Genomic DNA, 16904 nt, shown 5'->3' with positions numbered 1-16904 from the left:
GATTTTTGGATTAGAGATGCTCAGTCCGTATAATGATTTTTTTGTCCCTGTGAATATTTACTTTTAGAGCAGCAAGGGCTATATTCAAAGCACAAAATGGGCCCCTGTAACATTTTTCTTCTGTCAATTTCTACTTTCCATTTCTGTGAAAAAAAAATGGACAAGATATCTCCAACTGCTTCTTTCTGAGAGAGAAAGAAGTTGGTGGGGAGTTATTATATTATAGCCAGGACTTAAGGTCTCGGTGTTCTTTCCTGGACACTCTGGTGTTTTCTTACCACCATACCATTCCTTGTTAGTAAAAAATAATATAATAAGCAGTAGTATATAGTGAATATAGTAGTATATAGTGAATATCATGAATTCTGAGAGAATTATAGTATAAAATTATTTGTTAAACATTGCACATTCTCTCCTGTTCTAATAATTCTTAAAATGATGATCATGTCTCTATCGAAATATATTTGGACAGCTTCCCCAAGGCATACTTTTTATTCCTCAAGCAAGTATTGATTAGAACAAATACTAAATATATATTGCTCTGTGTCTGTATATTGTCAGGCTAGTGGTTTTTTTTTTTTTAATCTTCAAACTAAAAATCTATTGCTAAACCGTGGACCTGAGATAACCAGTTTAATCAAATCTATAGAGAGCAACTTAACTGGCTGCTGGAAAATGAGATAGTTGTTCCTTAAATGTTCTTTTGAATAACATGATCTTGTAAAATATTTTTCTTTTTAAGAGTTCATACAATATTTTCTTTGTGGTTTGGATGAAGAAAAATAAGGCACAGTACATCAGAGTAGAAAAGATAGCATTAGTCAATCTAATGAAAGACTTTAAAAGCTTAATAATATTGGGAGCTTATTTCTAGACAAATGTTTTTTGTTCTCATTGAAAGTTAAACATGTCTGGACTAGTTGATAATTGGGCAAAGTAATTAAAAACTTTATCTGACATATAATATCTAGAAAATATGATAATTTGGTGTATATTTTGCAGACTCTTTTTGGGGGGAGTAGTCAATAAAGAGAAAAATATTATTGGTGTTCAAGTCCCATTTCTGGCTTTTCTAGCTAAGCATTAATTATTCCAAAAAGTCTTCCTCATTCATATTTAGATTGTATAGCTCTCATCTTTTTTATTTTGAGTTCTGGCTTTTCTGGTATCTCTGCCATCTCTAGCTGGTATACTTCTCTTTCATGTAGTAATACTTTTTCACTTAATGAATAAGCATGGAAGTCCCCAGATTTCAAACTTGACTTTCTGCTTCTCTTGTTTTACATCCTTTTTGAAAGTCCCTTTTCTTAGGGAGAATAATCATTTGCCCAGTTTCTGCTAATATTATACAGTTCTTAAATATGCCTGAAATCTTGTCCTTAACATTATCCATATTTATTATGCTTTATCCATCTGTGGCAGAAACTTTTCTAAATTAGAAGCAGTTCATTTCCTCCCCCCTTCTCCCCATGGTTTCCACCAGTAATCACCCCATCCTAGGGATCAGGTGATGATCAGGGCTTAGAAACTGTAATGTCCAATATGGCAGTCCTTAGGTACATTGTGACTATGTAAATTAGTTAAAAATGAATAAATTTTGGGCCCAAGGAGGGTGAAGCCATGGGATTAGGTTGAGGGGGCAGGCCCAAGTGAGGACGAGCCAGGTGGCTGTTTTGAGGCCCTACTGTCTCTTGGCATTTGCCTCTTCAGTCCTGCCATCTCTACAGCTATCACTACCAGAGGATCGTCTGCCCTTTGCTGCAGACAGACATACAGACACACACACACACACACACACACACACACACACTCACACACACACACACACAGCAAGTAGTAGTTGAATAGGAGAAGAATGGCGTTGAAACAGATTTTCAGCAACAAGTGCTTTGGGGTATTGCAGAACATTTTGAACATGACAGTGTTGATCTGAACTGAAAAATGAAATTTTCTGTCTACTTACCACCAAAGGCAGAAAGTGGAAAGTGCCCTGTACTACATTGGTTGCCTTGTTTAATTTGCACAGAACAATTTTAAATCAAAATCTAGTTATTATCAGGCTGCCTCAGAACACAGCTTTATCATTTGCTCCCAGATACCAGCCCTCATAGCTGTAATACTAAAGGAGAAGGTGGAGAGCTGGGGTGTCCGCACTGTTTCCTGGGTTTTATGTGAATATCACTGAAGATTCTTGGAAAAGTAACTTCAGAATGTACTCTTAGGTAACGAAGAAGCTTCCCAACTCATAAATACCAGTTTTTCAGTGGACCCCCAGTGGATGTCTATTTCTGGCCACTTTATGGGAGGTCAAGGAGCTCTAATTTGTCCTTTGAAAAATCCCAGAAAATACAAAACTGTGTCAGCATTTGCTCCAGTTTGCAACCCAGTGCTGTGTCCATGGAGCACAAAACCTTTAGTTAATATTTGGGAACAGATCAAAATAAAGGAAAGGAATATGATGCAACCCATCTTGTAAAGTCCTGTCCAGGTTCTCAGTTGGACAAGGGAAAATGACCAGTTTCTTCTAGATGGACATTTACTCCCTGATAATTTCATAGCTGCCTATATAGAAAAGAAAATTTCTATTGTTTGTAGATGATAGGAGGGCTATGATCATAGCTACTACTTCATTGCAACCTTTATAATCAATCATTATGCAAAATACCTGAATGCATGAAAAACTTCTGATAAGAAAATCTCTTCAGGATTATAAAAGTTATAATAAACAGAATCGCTGAGGAAAAAATTTTGAAACATTGGATTTCATGGTGCCGAAAGAACTTCATTCTACACTTGAGTCTCCTGAATAAATATATAAAATCTGAAAAAAAGAATAAATTTTAAAATTCTTTTTATTGTCACAGTAGCCATAGTTTAAGTGTTCAGAAACCCATGGGCTAGTGACTACCATATTGGACTGTGCAGTTGTATTTTCATTGTCTCAGAGCGCTACTGGACAACAGTACTCTGGAGCTTAGTTTTTACTTGTTTTTCTTCCATTGTGACTTCTTCTGTCCACTATCAACCCTACTGACCATTTTTCTTGATAACAACAGCTATAATTACATTCTGTTATTTCAGGAGTAATTCCATTTTCACTTGTACTCTAGACCTTTATTTATACCTTATAATAGAACAGAAGTTGGAAAACATTTTCTATAGAGGGCCAGATAATATATATTTTAGGTTTCTGTGTAGTAACCACTCAACTCTGCATTTGAGTTTTTACTTGGTGATAGGCGCTTGATGATACAAAAATGAATTGGATAGGATCCATGCCATCAGTGAGCCACAAATAAGAAGGTTATGATTCTCTGGAGCAGCTCTCCAGGGGCTTATGGAATATGACATATTAGATCCTTTTCCTGCTATATTGATCATATTATGCTTGGCTCCCTGTGACACAAAGAGAGTCTTTTGCCAGTCTTATCAAACCTCAAAAACAGTTGTTTTAAAATATTTTTAGGAGTCAAATATTTTCAGACTCCTATATGGAATCTTTATACATAAAGCAGATGAAGGGGAAAGCTATTTGGTTGTAAAACTTGAGAGCGTGTTCCTCTTGGTGTGTGTTTCCCACTCCTCTCACCTGCCTGTGCCACTTCCCTTAGTTCTTTCTGTGGTTCCTGAGGTGTTGTGCTGAATACTACAGTTCCTTGAAATATAGTTTGGAAACAAATGTTCTAAAAAGGATATTCCAACTAACAAATTTCTTGTAAATTTTAAGTTTTATCTAGATGATCTTCATTCTAGAATTTACCAATTAATCTTTCAAAAATGTAAATTAGAACCTAGTAATATATACCCTGCAGTGGCCAGTTCATCACAACGGGCTTAGACATTGTAGCTTGACTCTCAGTTGAGTATCTTTGCTGGAGAATCAACAGTGAGTGAGGGATGCTGAAGCTGAGCATTCATAGAACTATTTAAGAGAAGCATATAGAGCTGGAGTTGTAGTTCAGTGTCAGAGCACTTGCCTAGCACATGTGAGGCACTGGGTTCAATGCTTAGCATGGCATAAAAATAATTAAAGGTATTGTATCCATCAAAAAGAGTAATATATAGGGTGACAAGAGTAAGAACTTTGAAGAAATTAACTTGTTTTTAAAAAATCTGTTTTGGAGAAGTATAGTTAACATACAATAAAATGCAATTGTATGCCAAATCCATTTCATGCATTCCCACTTTGAATCTCTTACTTCCTGTATTACTGCCAGCTAGAGAAAATGCTCTGCTCTTAAAGGGCTAGTGTGATTATGTTAAACCTACCCAGATAATCTCTTTTTTCTTGCCATTTATGATAACACAATCCCAAGAATGATATCTCATCATATTCACTGTTTTTTTGTGTGAATCTGACTACTCTAAGTATCTCATATAAGTAGAATTATGATTTATCCTTTTGTGTCTGGCTTATTTTACTTAGCGTAATGTTTTCAAGGTTCATCCATGTTGTAGTATATGTCAGAATTTCATTATATTATAAGGCCAAATAATATTCCATTGTATTTACATACTATATGTTGTTTATTTATCCACTGATAAATGTGCGTTCCTTCTGCCTTTTAGCTATTGTGAAAAATGCTGTATGAACATGGAATACATATTTTGAGTTCCAATTTTCAGTTCTTTATACACACACACACACACACACACACACACACACACACACACGTATTTTTTGGTAATGGGAATTGAACCCAAGAGTTCATATTGTAGCATGTATTACTATTTATTCCTTTTTATGATTGAATAATGATATATCACGTTTTATTTACCCATTCATTAGTTGGTTAACATTTGGATTATTTTCACTTATTAACTGTTACCTGTCTGACTCTTTATTCTCATCTCAGATCTCTCCCTTTACTCTTTACCCTTCAATGAGTGATTCTCTTTAGTTTCTCAACCATACCAATCTCCTTCCTATACCAGTGCCTCCTCACTATCACATTCACTTTTTTTTAATTAACTTTTATTTGTTCTAATTAGTCATACATAACATTATAATGCATTTTGATGCATCATACATAAATGGAGTATAACTTCTCATTCGTCTGTTGTGCAGGATGTAGAGTCACACATCTATATCAGGTCATGTAATTACATTAGGTCATGTAATCATATGTGCACATAGGGTAATAATGTCCAATTCATTCTACTTTCATTCACATTCACTTTCTTAACTCCTGCATTTTCCTGTAGTGCTGGGAATCTAACCCAGGGCCTTACATACACTAGGCACACTTTCTTAAGTCTTAGGGTTCACACATAGTTCTAACCTATTTCTGTAGGAAAGCCTTCCTCAAACTATATTACATTCCTCTATTTTATATTCTCCCTGCATCGTTTTTTAATACTCTTCTTAACTTTAATTGTATACTTGATTATATTTTTTTTTGTTTTACCTCCTGCCCTTAGTATGCTACAAAAAAACAAAATTATGTGTTTTCTGCTCACAGCTGTATTGCTTGAGCTTAGCATAGTACCAACATATGTATCTGTTAAGTATATTAATGCATGAAATCTATTTGTGGTGAAACCTATCAACAGTACAGAGTTTTCATCTAATCCAATTTCTGTTAAATCTTGTTCACAATCAAATATAACATACTGCCTAAAGAAGAAAAGTTTTAAAGCAAGGCAAGTTTTGTTTGATTCCTGATTTTATCACTTAAATAGTTTTGTGAACATAGGCAAATTATTTCCCTTCTGAAAGCCTCAGATAACTAGTATATAATATGAAGCTGCTAGTAAGTATCCTAGTTGCTTTGGGAGTATTCAGGGAGGTAAAGTATAGTAAGCATTTCTACCTCGACCCGGTATACAGTAAGCACACAATAAATGTAAAAGTTATTATTATCATATTATTATTATAAGGTGCTTAGACATTTATGAATTCAGAAAATTCATTGAGAGTCTACTAGTACCTGGTACTCTTTTGAATATTTAAGATATACCAGTTAAACCAAGACAGACTTAATAAAAAGTACACATGGATCACTCTGTATATGTCAGGTGCTCATCTAAACTATTTACTTTCATTAACCTACCAATTTTCTGTGAATAGATACTATTATCATTATCCCTATTTTTATCAAAGAAGTAATTGAAACAAAAAAAGATAAGTATCTTGCCCAGGTTACACAGGCAGGCAGGCAGTGACACAGCTGAACCATGGATTACACCAGCCTACCTCCCATGTACTTTCTTCTAACCACTTTGCAGTACTACATTTTGTCCAGGGTCATTTCCACTAATGCCTGATGAACGAGGATATTTCATTTCTTTGGCAGATCTACAGTCTAGTAACTTTAAATATTTAAAAAATAAATGAAGCCAGGCATAGTGCACACGCTTGTCATATTAGAGACACTGGAGGCTGAGGCTGAAGGATTGCAAGTTCAAGGCCAGCCTCAGCAACTCCATGAGACCCCCAGCAACTTAGCAAGACCCTGTCTCAAAATAAAAGTTAAAAATAATTGTGGAATTATGGATGTGGCTCAGTGGTTAAGTGCCCCTGAGTTTAGGCCCCAGCACAAAGATAGATAGATAGATAGATAGATAGATAGATAGATAGATAGATAGGTAGATAGGGTCCATTATGGTCTCATTTTTTTTGACTTTTATTTAATCTATGATGACTCCTGATGATTACCTCTACCTTTTTACATTGTGAAGGTATTTGTTCAATCATCTTTTCCAGAAGTTGATAGGAGGTCATGTTATCTCTGTCATTTTTATGTAAGGCACATTTTTACTAAAAAAAGTAAGGGGAAAACCTTAAAGTTTATGTCCTTATTTGACAATGATTGAAGGAAGAAAATCTCAAAGTATACATAGAGTCATCACTTAACTTATATAAAATATATTCTGTACATTTTCCCAATTTTTCATTGACTGTCAACAGCCTATACCAGTGATTATTAAGTTTTTTTTTTTGTCTCAGACCTCTTTATACTCCTAAAAATCATTGAGAACCCAAGGAACTTTTATAGATGTGGGTTTGCTTAATGATACTTACTGTGTTTGACATTTAAATTGAGAAATCTTTTAGACACAAGAATGCCTAGGTACAGATTTCACTAGCTGTCAGAGTGTCTGTGTCCTCATCTATTTTCTAACCTCTGTAAAACTCCACTATGTGCTTGTGAGAGAATGAAAGTGGAAAATGCAGATGATGTCTTAGTATTATTATGAAAATAATTCTTATCTTGCAAATTCTCCCAGCTGCCCCTTGTTCTCACCTTGGGTAACTTCTGCCATATACTAAATAATGTTATTACTGTCTTCAGCTGGAAGAAACTACTAACACTAAAATTGAAGATCTGATTGAATGTTTCAATAATAGTACTTGTTAAGTACTACCTAAATGCTTTAGATGCTTTTAGAGATGGAACAGAATCAGCCTCTTATTGCAGAGTTTAGTATTTACACATTGAATTGAAATGCAGAGGACAAAGTGTTAAGTGACATGCTCTTACCTTAGTACCACTTGCAATTTATAAACTGAGTCGCATAATACCATAAGATATATTTGACTGCTTATAATTCTCTTAACATATGATTAAACAAAAACAACAGCATATTTAGAGATATCAACTTTGCATTTTGTTTAGGGTAGCTTACTTAGTAACTTGCTGGAAAGATTTGGGTAAATAGAGAGCAGAGAATATTGCTATCCTCAAGTCACTTAATATTCAGTTCTCAAAAGTGTTTATTTCTCAACTACACATACTTCCTGTACTTAAAACAGGACTAAATGCACAGTTCAAAATGACTGGAAACACCTAGATATGATATACCCATAGAGCAGCTAAGAATTGGAAAGGCAGAAGCTTTGTATTTAAACTGGACATTAAAGAAGGAAAAAAGGGTCCAAAGTTATTGTATTGAAGATGAGAAGCACCAAGTGAGCAATTCTAAGATACCTTCTTTATGTGTGTAGTACCTCCCCATTCCTAGGTCATCTTGTATCCACTGTGCGACCAGCCAAAAGTGCTTTAGATCAAATGCAGGAAAAAATGATGACAGAAGTGCTTGCATCTCCCTCCCTAAGCACACTTTACTCTGCTTTGACCCCTATGTTTCTGATTGGCCTTCATATAACTTGGGAATTCTTATTATCAGAGTATATTTCAAAAGCAGGGATTCTTTATTATCCTCTTCTTTATATTATGCTCTTCTCCCACACCTACCCCAATATTATCAGGACAGAACTCTTTTGGTGGTTACAGAATGGGGGATAATATTTTTATTGGAAATCTTTGCAGCTTTAAAGGAATAGGGATGGCAAATTGATTTTAGTTTATGTGCCTGTTGTAATATGTGCTTGTTAGTATACTGGGCCAAGAATTATTCTGAGATTCCCAGGCCAGCCCCGTTAGCAATCGTGGTCTTAGCTTCTGTTGATCATCATGCGATTTACATAATCTGTAGATCTCAGTTGAAACAGGGACTGACTTGGATTGCTCCTTTCAGGAAACACAGAAAGTTACTGGGAGCAGTTTCTTTGAAATGGCTATGTGCAGTTTATTGCAAGCAAGCCCATGTTTAGTGTGCCCCTGACTGTGACCGTGGGAGCAAATCTAAATTAACAGTCTTGATTGTTAATCTCAGAATGTGCTGCATCTCTCTGATGTATAAAGACTGTAGAATATATGAAATGGAAGAATAACAATTAAAATAAGATTAAGATTTCAAAAATAAGTGAAGAGTAGTGATAGAATTTTACAGACTACAAGTGGCTGGAGCCTCCCATCTTCTAATAGTAGAAAGATTCACAACTCATGTACATACATGCAAAGGGTTACTATGAGCCTGCATCATATCCTGTAGAAGTGCTGAAGCAGAAAAATAACTGGACTAATCAAGTCCAGTACTCTTACTTTCATAGATGGCATCCAGGCTAGTTGTTTCAATAGGCTAGAATGTTCTTTTATAAAAATAAGATTCTGAATTGCTTTTTTAAAATCAACTAAAAAATTTATTCCTTAGGGAGATTTGGTTGAAGATAGTTTTACTTAAATTTTATCACTTTTAAGTGATTATACATAAAACATGGAAGATTTAAGAGACCATTCTCTGAATGGTGGGAGTTTTGTTTTATATTGATTTTTTTTTGGTGGGGGGGCATTACTGGGGATTGAATGCCAGGCCCCTATACCACTGAAATACATCCCCAGCCCTTTTTATTTTGTATTTTGAGACAAGACAGGGTCTTGTTAAATTTCTGAAGTTGACCTTGAACTTGTGATCCTCCTGCCTCTGCCTCTCAAGTCACTGGGATTACAGGCATGTGCTGTCTGAGAGCAAATTGCAGACTTGATGCCTCATCATCTCTAAATACTCTAGATGTTATCACCTCCAAACAAGGCTATTCTACCTAACCATCCACATTAGGAAATCAGCATCATTATATAAATATCATCCAGTTTACATATCAAATCCAAATTCTACCAAATGTTCAAAAATATCTCTTTCTGGTTAATTCAATTGCATATCTCTTTAGATTCCTTCGATTTGGAAGAGGTTTTTTTTTTTTTTTAAGTTTTTTAGTTTTTATCCTGTCTTTCATAACTTTGACAGTTTTAAAATATACAGCCTCCAATTCTGTTGGGTGCCTCTCAGGCCATGCATTCTTGGCAAAAATATCTCAGAAAAAATGCTGTGTCTTCTCAGTATACCATATCTAGAGGTGTATGAATGATGTAATCACCTGTCTCATTCCTGGTGATGTTACTCTTGATCACCTAGTCAATTTGGTATCTGCTGTGTTTTCTTCCACTGTAAAATCATCTTTTTTCCTATGTAATCATGTTATTTCTGAATGTGTTTCCCAAAAATACATATGTAATGGTATTCGAAGGTAGTCTTGGGGAGGTGAGTAAGTCATGAGGGCACAGCCTTCATGGTGGCTTTCATGCCTTTGTAAGGCCTGAGAGAGAGACCCCTTGCTCTTTCTACCATGTGAGGACACAATGAAAAGGTGTTGTCTGTGAGCCTGGGAGTGGACCCTCACTAGACACTGAGTCTGCTTAATGCCTCCATCTTGGACTTCCCAGCATCCAGTAAGGTGAGAAGTAAATTTCTGTTGTCTATAAATCTTCTAGTTAATAATATTGGTTACACAATCCAAACAGGCCAAGAAATAATATTTTGTGAGGAAACTATGCCAATTGTATTCCTCATCAGACCTCCACCTACCAGCCCTGGCATGCTTAAGTGAACCCTCCTGAACTCAACCACTTTTATGATGGTTACCAAATAGTAATTTTCTATTTTTCATCATTCCTTCTACAATTTTTAGTTGAAACTCTACTATAAGGGAGAAGTTTCTTATTTTCCCCCTCTCATCCCTTCATGCATTCATTCATTTCTTAATCATTGTGTTCATGGATTTCTATTTTCTTTCATGGATTGAAATTTGTTGGTCTTATTATTTATATTTATGTTCATAGTGTCCCATACACAACCAACAGGAATCTCTTTAAGCTGACTCCTGTCCTTTACTGTGTTCCCTTCATTCTTTCTTTCTGGTCTAAATGTTCCAGACTTATTGTGTACTTTTCTTGTACCATTTCTGGGAAATTATTTATGTACACACTGTGATGTTATGATATAAAATATATATTTGATCTCTGCACACATGCCACCCAGGTGTTTAAAACCCTTGAGACAAGGGCACTAGCACAATCTTTTATTCTTGTATTTGGTCTTTTCCCCAGTTCCTGACACAGAACTTCTAAATCTTTTTCTTAGGTAATGGGAGCATCATTTGTTCCAATGAGACCATTCTTGGTGGGCTCCTGGATGGCCTCAGGATAGGAGATGGTTGCCCAGGGAACTGACCATAATTAGAAAGTTGGAACTTCTAGCCCAACTTCCCTGGAGGAGAGAGGAGCTAAAGATGATTTGATCACCAGTGGCTAATGATGTAATCAATCTTGCCTATATAATGAAGCCTCTATAAAAATCCAAAGGAGGAGTGGGGGTGTAGCTCAGTTGGTAGAGTGCTTGCCTCACATGCATGAGGCCCTGGGTTCAGTCCCCACCCAGCAACACACGCACACACACACACAAGAAAGAAAAAAAAGGAGAGAGTTCAGGGAGCTTCTGTATAGGTGAACACATGGATGTTCCTGGCAGGTGGTGTGCCTATAAAGGACATGGAAGTTCCACCCCTTCTCCCACACTTCATCATATACATCTCTTTCATCTAGCTATTCATCTGTATCTTTTGTAATAACTTTTCTAATAAATGCATAAATGTATGTAAAAGTATTTCCCCAAGTTTCGTGAGCCACTATAGCAAACTAATCAAACCCAAGGAGGGTTCCACGAAACTGTTACAAATTTTTGTGTGTTTGATCAAAAATACAAGTCACAACCTGGGATTTGCGATTGGCATTTGAAAGTGGCCAGTACTCTTGTAGGACTGAGGTCTTAACATGTGACATCCATGCTGTCCAGAAGGGCAGTGTCAGAATGGAATTGAATTAGAGTATCCTCAGCAGGTGTCTGTTGGAGGATTGTCACATACATATCTAATGTCAGAAGTGTTAATAATACTGACTGGTAAGGGAGACTAGGAAAAGCACTTTGTTTTTTCCTGTCTTTTGCACACACATACAGCTGTATCTGTTTTTATATCTGTCCGTGTATGTGTATGTTTTTGTGTGCTCAATTTACATTGAGCTGTCCAGTTCAAATCCTGTACTTTTAAGATCCTTTCCTGCCTCCCTCCTTCCCTTTCTTCCCAGGGTCTTGTGCATGCTCAGCAAGTGTTCTGCCACTGAGCTACATTCCCAGCCCTTTCTTATTTTTGTTTTGAAACATGGTCTCCCTAAATTGCCCAAGTTGGCCTTGAACTTGTGATCCTCCTGCCTCAGTCTCCCAAGTAACTGGAATTTCAGGAATGTGCCTTCACACCTGTTTTACCTCCCTGCCTTTCTATTTGTATGTAGATGCTATGTTGAACAGTGAGAAACTTGACTTCCACAACCTAAATACATTGACTTATTTGCTGTTTCTGTGTCAGTCCTCTCCTGACCACTGGTCACCTATTCAACCTTTGATTTTCTCTTCACAAACTTGCTTGTCTTATTCTTTTCTTAATAGAGGCAGCTATGTCTTCGCTGTTGCTTAGGCTAGAAATCATCCTGCTGCCCCCCTCCAAACTCCACATTATACCATTGGTAATTCTTTTAAGTAGAACCATTTTTCCCTCACCTCCACTACCACTATTTTAATTCAAGCCACCATTATTACATCTGCAAATACTTAAAGTCTTCTCTTTGATTCTCTGCTTCCACCCCTTCCTTCAATATGAATTCCTTCCACATTAGCCAAAGTGATCATTTTAAAACCTAAACTAGATTTTGTCACTCCTTTGCTCAAAACCTGCTAATAGCTTCTCTTCTCTTCAGTTTAAAATTAAAAATTTTATGGGGTCCTATGTTGTCAACCACTCTTTGTTTCAGTGTAATTCAATATTGGCTTTCTGACTATTTCACACCAAGTGCCTCTCACTTCAGGACCTTTGAACTTGCTGTTTTCTTAAGCAAGCTCTTCTTTTAGATACCACTTCTCCCTTACTCCACTCAGCTCCATTTCTCAGATGTGACTTTATTAGTAAGATCTCCCCTGACTAATCAGTATAAGATAGCATCTTATCTTCATGCTTTATCCCTTCACTGTGTTTATTACATTATGGCAACCTCTGACGTAATATGCAGAGGAGGACTTTTTGTCTTTTTCTCTATGCACAGTATTTCTAGCACCTAGGATAATGTGACAAATAGTAGGCTCTTGACAGTCAAGTACCATATGATCTCACTGATGTGGAATCTAAGAGTTGATTTCATAGAAGTTGATAGTACAGTGGAGGTTATCAGAGGCTGGAGAAGGGAACAGGGTTGGGGAAAGTTGTTGCCTGGGCACAAAACTGTAGTTAGATAAGAGTTAAGAATTTCTGGTGCTGTTGCACGGGAGGATGACTATAGATAACAAGACTGTACTGTACATTTCAAAAAAATTAGAAGAAAGGAATGGGCTTCCAGTGCTTTATTATGCTTCTTAATCTGTGAAACCATGTATTCATCCGTGGAAATGCGGCTAATGACATCCTTCTCATGAGTTGTAAATATGTGTAAGTGCCTCCTGCATAGTAGGGATTCTTTATTCATTTCTCTTTCTACCTTCCCTCATCTTCCACCATCTTCTTAGTCAACATAACTTCATGTCTTATCTATATCAAAAAGCTCTTATGTATATTAACCAAATTTTCTTACCAAAATAGTGTAAGGTGAACAGAATTAAACAAAAAAATATAGAATTATTTTTGCCCTAAAAGTGCTAAAGGCTAATATTAGATTAGTATTTTTCCTCAGTGAGTTTATATATATATATATATATATATATATATATATATATATATATATATATATATATGTAAATATTTATTTCTGGCATTAAAATAGAGAAGAGAGAGTTGCCTCATTTAAGTGACCAAGTAAAACCAGTACAAGTTGACAGTTCATGGGGAGTTTCCAGCAATAGACTCATGGTTGCTCTTCCTTCCTATCTTTGTCTTCATATAGACATAATGGAAAGCTTTGGGGATTTTTTTTTGTTCTTGCCTGAAATAAAAATGCTCTAAAGTGTACATATTGAGAATATCAACAACATGTGGACCCTGAAAACTTATTGTTTAAGTGAAAGAAGCCTGTGGCTTTTAGTATTCTTCTCAGCTAGTGTTTTCCCTCAGCTTTATGAAAATAAGACCTTTATCTGCTGTTCTGAACTCTCACCTCATTTCCACAGCAAACATGATCAACTGCTGTAAGATATAGAATTTATATGAATCCCAATATTGTAACTATAATGCAATAATAAAAAATTTAAAACCTTTTTAAAAAGAATTTATTAGAGACTGTGAAAAGGTAGATTTCAAATCACTGGAATAATAACAGATTATGAAAGAAATGATGTCAAGACTCTATAGAAAAAGAAAAATGTTCCTCTTTTTATCATACCAGGCTAAAGTAAGTGATAAGATTGTTGAAGATAAATTTAATAGAGAAAAACATGCATGAATGTTTACTTGGTCTTGGTGTGGAGATGAGATTTTTAAGAATTCTAGCAAAGGGTAGATTATATGGGAAAATGGTAATAGATTTGACATCCTGAATCATAAAAATGTGTCACAATAGTAACAACAACATCTAACATATACTGAAGTAAGGGCTAAGCATTGCAATAAGTACATCCAAGTTAAAGTTCCAAGGTTGAGAAACCTGGCCTATCGTGCCACTCTATATTCCTTTTTATTTTTCCCTGTTATCATAGACAACACTGTGACAGATGTTTTGCCATGGTATAACAAGTATTACTAGTTTCTCAATCTTTTTTGCACCTGTGTACCACTTGCTATTCTGCCACTTAGCAGATGTCTTCTATGTTAGTTTTTTGTTACAGCAACATCCTACTGCAAGATACTACTTCTCTTTTAATTAGGATCAGCTAAAACATGGAGATGCAAACTGCAGTGGCTCACACACCATAGATATTCATTAGTTTTCATGCAGTAGCTTAGGTGATTAGCAGTTCATATGATTAAGTTCTTCCTCCTGAAGCTATTCAAGAACCCAGATAGCAGAGTGGCTCTTCCACTTTCCCTCATCACTACCCTGACTAAATCTTGGTCACTGACTTATTTGGGTTCTAGCCAGTTGACTTAGGAAAAGATAAACAAATATCTATTCTCTGAAGATCTAGTCTGGAAAGTGGCATATATTACTCTGCTCACATTGTATTGGAGAACTTAGATAGAATGCTGTACCTGACAGCAAGGGAGGCTAGGAAATGCAGTCCCACCATGTACCAGGAAGAAAGAAAGAACAGATTTTGGTGGACAACAACAAAGAGATTCTGTACATCCACTATGTATGTTCTCAATCTGATAAACCACATGATAATATGGGAATTAAAATATTCCTATAGATCAATAAGAAAAATTAAAATATTCCAAAACAAAGAAAAGCTACAAATTCAGGTTTAAAAAAAATTCAAAAGACTAATGATTATATATCAATGGTGGGTTGATTTTTAACAGAGGCATTTAATGAGGGAAAGGATATTCTTTCAACAGAAATTAGACCTTTATCTCATACCATACATAAAAATTAATTCAAGATGAAAGACCTAAATATAATGTTAAAACTATAAAATTCAATAAAGTGTAAGTCCATGTGATCTTAGAATGTACTTTCTCAGATATCACCAAAAGCTCAATCAAACAATGAAGAAATAAACAGTTTATAGAATTAAAAACTTTGGTGCATCAAAGCTCTGTAAAGAAAGGGACAAGAAAATCCACAGAACAGAAAAAAAACTATTAGAAAATTACTCTTATCTGATAAGAGTCTAATGTCAGAATATATAACAGAGCTTTACAACTAAACAATGAAAGGATGACCCAGTTGTTAAAATGGACAAAGAATTTCAATAGATTTTTTTTCCCAAAAAAGATATGAAAAGATGTTTAACAACATTAGCCATTAGGAAAAGGCAAACCCAACTATAATGAAATACCACTTCACACTCACTAGAATGGATAGAATTAAAATAGAACAACAATGTTGATAACAAGATGAAGATGGCACACACCTGTAATCTCAGGAGGTTGAGATAGGAGAATTGCAAGTTTGAGGCCAGCCTCAGCAACTTAGCAAGACCCTGTCTCAAAAATAAAAAGGGCCAGGGATGAAGTTCAGTGGTAAAGCGCCCTTGGGTTCAATCCCTAATACCACACCTCCAAAAAAGTAGAAACAACCAAAATATTCATTAACTGATAAATGTGTTATATAACTGATAAACAAAATGTGTTACATCCATATAATTTGATATTACTTAGCCATAAAATGGAATGCAGTACTGATTTATGCTGAAAGATAGATGACATTAAAATCACAAGGTTAAATAAAAGCAACCGGGTACAAAAGGTCACATGTTGCCTCATTTTATGTATATGAAATGTTCAGAGTGGGCTAATTTATAAAGTGAGAAAGTAGATTAGTGATTGCCAGGAGCTTCGGGGAAGGGGAAATAACAGTCACTACCTAATGGGTGTGAGTTTTCTTTTGGGGATGATAGAACATTCTGAAATTAGATACTGGCAGTAGTTGTACAACTTAAGATACTAAAATGAAGAAGTGATAAATGGGACATCTCAATAAAAAACAATTTTTAAAAACTAATGACTGAAAATCTTCTATCCCAAGAATCAAAGAAATGGAAATTATGATAATGTTAGTATCAATTCTATTAAAAAGCTAAGTTAAAAATTTGTTAATACCATCTCACTCCAGTAAGATTGGCAGCCATTATGAAGTCAAACAACAACAAGTGCTGGCGAGTATGTGGGAAAAAGGGTACTCTTTTTTTTTTTTTACTTGTTGTGCACAATTTATTTTTTTTTAATTTTTTTTAATATATCATATTTCACACTTTGATTCAAGTGGGATATGAACTCCCATTTTTACCCCATATACAGATTGCAGAATCACATAAGTTGCACAACCATTGATTTACATATTGCCATTCTGGTGTCTGTTGTATTCTGCTGCCTTTCCTATCCTCTACTATCCCCCCTCCCCCCTCCCCTCCCCTCTTCTCTCTCTACCCCCTCTACTGTAATTCAATTCTCCCCCTTAAATTTTTCCTCCTTTCCCCTCACTTCCTCTTGTATGTAATTTTGTATACCCCTGAGGGTCTCCTTCCATTTACATGCAATTTCTCTTCTCTCTCTCTTTCCCTCCCACCTCTCATCCCTGTTTAATGTTAATCTTCTTCTCATGCTCTTCGTCCCTACTCTGTTCTTAGTTACTCTCCTTATTATCAAA

General features: G+C 35.6%; 2 pseudogenes; both read left to right on the top strand.

The window, feature by feature from the left end:
- The window catches only part of LOC143388249 (F-BAR and double SH3 domains protein 2-like), a 126297-nt pseudogene that overhangs the window by 12253 nt on the left and 97140 nt on the right, over positions 1-16904 (top strand).
- On the top strand, positions 1856-2677 carry LOC143388201 (S-formylglutathione hydrolase pseudogene; annotated as a pseudogene).

Source organism: Callospermophilus lateralis, unplaced genomic scaffold (genome assembly GCF_048772815.1).
Source record: "Callospermophilus lateralis isolate mCalLat2 unplaced genomic scaffold, mCalLat2.hap1 Scaffold_831, whole genome shotgun sequence".
Taxonomy (NCBI): domain Eukaryota; kingdom Metazoa; phylum Chordata; class Mammalia; order Rodentia; family Sciuridae; genus Callospermophilus; species Callospermophilus lateralis.
Note: the sequence above shows the minus strand (reverse complement) of the source record. Positions and strands in the feature narration are given on the sequence as shown.